Source organism: Bison bison, unplaced genomic scaffold (assembly GCF_000754665.1).
Source record: "Bison bison bison isolate TAMUID 2011002044 unplaced genomic scaffold, Bison_UMD1.0 scf7180017864139, whole genome shotgun sequence".
Taxonomy (NCBI): Eukaryota; Metazoa; Chordata; class Mammalia; order Artiodactyla; family Bovidae; genus Bison; species Bison bison.
Genome location: NW_011494711.1, coordinates 3315067 through 3318240, shown reverse-complemented (window position 1 = coordinate 3318240; position 3174 = coordinate 3315067). Strand labels below are relative to the sequence as shown.

Genomic DNA, 3174 nt, shown 5'->3' with positions numbered 1-3174 from the left:
TCACTGCAGTGGCTTCCTGCTTCATTCCCACCAGCCTGGCCTCTGTAGGCACTTGGGTTTCCAAACTCTGGAATAGAAAGGACCTTGAGGTAAGGCCTGAAGGACAGACTCTAGCCCTTGACAAGAGGTACAGCTTACTTTTCTTAATGACCACTTAACCTATACTTCACAGCTTCTTCACAAGGTTAGAGGATGAACTCTCAGTGGATATGCATTATTAGTTTATGAAGGAATGCCAGCCAGTAAGCCAGCTAGAAACACAAGCACAGTCAACTTTCTCAATGAAGTTGATTTGACCCCCAGATGATTGTTAAGTTAGAGGCAGAGGGTACAGAGAATGCTCATCCAACTTTAATCCTTTTTCTTTCTTTCTGTCGTAGACCATTGTCAGCAATACCACTATTTCAGGAATTTAATGTTGGGATCAAAGAATTATGGAACTAAACTGTACATTATCAATACTGAGTTACAAAATGACATTGTCCCCCTGACATTTAAAAGTGCTTTCTTTTAGCAAATAAGAAAAAAAATTTGTAAACACTTTGAAAACACTTGAGACCTTATCACCCTTTACTTAATTTTCTCCTAGCCATCAAGGAAACAATGGCAAGGCTGTTCCTCAGCTTGGGTTAAATTATCTTTGGTGCAGTTTAGGTCATTTTGCTCCATTTCTATAGTCACTGAACAATCTTCTGATTATTTGATGGATTTCACAGAGGCTTTGATATCATTAAGTTATGACTTAGGTATCAGATACAAGTATTTCAATCAGTGTAAACAAACCAATCAACAAACAGTCAACTGGTTTATAAATTAAGTTCTTGGAAATATAGATGGCCTGTGTCAGACCCTAGAGGCCTATCACCTTGAGAGGAATGGCAAAATCAATGTTTCTCAATTGGAAGAGTAGGGGTCACATCCTGGACCATAATTACCCCACAGGGTATTCCTCTAATTTTGGGATCTTTCCAAATATCTGGCCTCCTTTTTCTTTTTAATTTTAGGCCAAAGAAGGACAGGGGACAATGTAGGACAGGGGTAGCAGCATGCTTGAGCAATGCTATTCCTCAGAAAGCAGCCAAGAGAGATAAAGAAACAATTAAGGGATGTGGGACCAAGGTTAAATAACTAAGTTTCTATAATCTTGATATGTTAAAAGTACTCCAGGCATTACACTTAGTGTTTTAAGTATTTATCGATAATCAACTACATGTAAAGCCCTGTAATAGATACTCGGGACACAGACACAAAGAGAACCTAGTTTCCCCGGTGTCCACCACCCATCCCAGCCTAAGGAGCTTACTGCCTGAGAGGTGGGCACAGGGATTGGGCAGGTTAGGTAAACAGGTAACTTCAGAACTGAGTAATACCGGTTGTGATAGGGCTAGGTATGGAGTGCTAAAGGAACACAAAGGGCAAGTCTAGTTTTCAGGGAAAGGAGGAGGCAGGATACATTTAAGGATGCACAGAGGTTACGCAGGCAAAGAAAGGTTACTGGGAGACCTGAAACTTTAGCTAATCTGTGAAAATGATCTTAGTGTGAAAAGATTAATATTGAAGATTTTATATTTGTTTGGTAATAACAATTCCAATATTCTACTCATTTTTAGTTGGAAAGCAAGCATAAAGGTCTCATTTTCTTAGACCTATTAACCTTGAGATGTAAGTGATGAGGCATTAATGAATATTTTCCACAGGAACATCTGGATGCCTGCTCGATGACTTAAATAGAAAATGACCTGACATCTAGATAAGCAAATATTGTTCTGCAGAAGAAACACTATGAAAGAATGATGATTTGCCTCTAAGAAAGTGATTAGCTGTGACTGTATTGGAAGTAGAAGCTAAAAGAAGCAAGATATGGATGAGGGAGTCTTATTCTGTAGATAAAGTAGCTCAAAACTGTAACTATATCCTTTAATGAAAGAAGTCCATAAGTGATGAAAATAAGATGACTACTGTGCTAAAGTTGTTTTAAACAAATGTATAAATAATATTGGCCGATATTCTATCATCTGGGACTTTATAAATACACATATCAGCTCATTTAATCTTTGTCACAACCTTATAAGTAACCACCACTATTTTTTCTTTTTTAGAGCTGAGAAAATCAAGGCAAGAGAAATTAAATAATTTTATCTTCCCTTTTCCTCTCCAGTAATTAATTTCCCCTCTTTCCTAACTTTATTTTTTCTTCTTAGTATTTATCACTATGAGTAACATGCTACATATTTTACAATCTATCCTATTATCATTTGTCTCCTCTGATGAGAGAGTAAGCTTTGTGAACATATGGATATATTAGTCACCAAAACAGGCAAAGGATTTTCTAGGTGGCCCTAGCGGTAAAGAACCCACCTGCCAGTGCAAGAGACACAGGAGACATGGGTTTGATTCCTGGGTTGGGAAGATTCCCTGGAGGAGGAAATGGCAACCCACTCCACTATTCTTGCCTGGAGAATCCCACAGACAGATGAGCCTGGAAGACTGCATTCCATGGGGCTGCACAAAGTCGGACATGACTGAAGAGACTTAGCACACATAATAGACAAAAACCTTTGCTAATTAAAATGAAAAATTGAAGTATAGTTGATTTACCATGTTGTGCCAATCTCTGCTATACAGCAAAGTGACTCAGTTTTACACATATATACATTCTTTTTCTGAATATTCTTTTCCATTATGGTTTCAGTTCAGTTACTCGGTCGTGTCCAACTCTTTGCGACCCCATAGACTTCAGCACGCCAGGCTTCCCGGTCCATCACCAACTACCACAGCCTACTCAAACTCATGTCCATTGCGCCAGTGATGCCATCCAACCACATCCTCTATCGTCCCCTTCTCCTCCGGCCTTCAATCTTTCCCAGCATCAGGGTCTTTTCCAGTGAGTCGGTTCTTTGCATAAGGTGGCCAAAGTACTGGAGTTTCAGCTTTATCATCATTCCTTCCAAAGAATACCCAGGACCAATCTCCTTTAGAATGGACTGGTTGGCTCTCCTTTAGAATGGACTGGTTGGATCTCCAAGGGACTCTCAAGAGTCTTCTCCAACACCACAGTTCAAAAGCATCAATTTTTCGGCACTCAACTTTCTTTATAGTCTAACTCTCATAATCATACGTGATTACTGGAAAAATCATAGCTTTGACTAGATGGACCTTTGTTGGTAAAGAGAT

The 3174-nt window shown here is 39.2% G+C and overlaps 1 long non-coding RNA gene across 2 annotated transcripts in view; it reads right to left on the bottom strand.

The window, feature by feature from the left end:
- The window catches only part of LOC104988601, a 368482-nt gene continuing 365308 nt past the window's right edge, over positions 1-3174 (bottom strand). For both annotated transcript variants that reach the window (XR_825261.1, XR_825260.1), the window contains exon 5: positions 1-67. This is a non-coding gene — a long non-coding RNA (uncharacterized LOC104988601). The remainder of the gene's footprint in view (positions 68-3174) is intronic.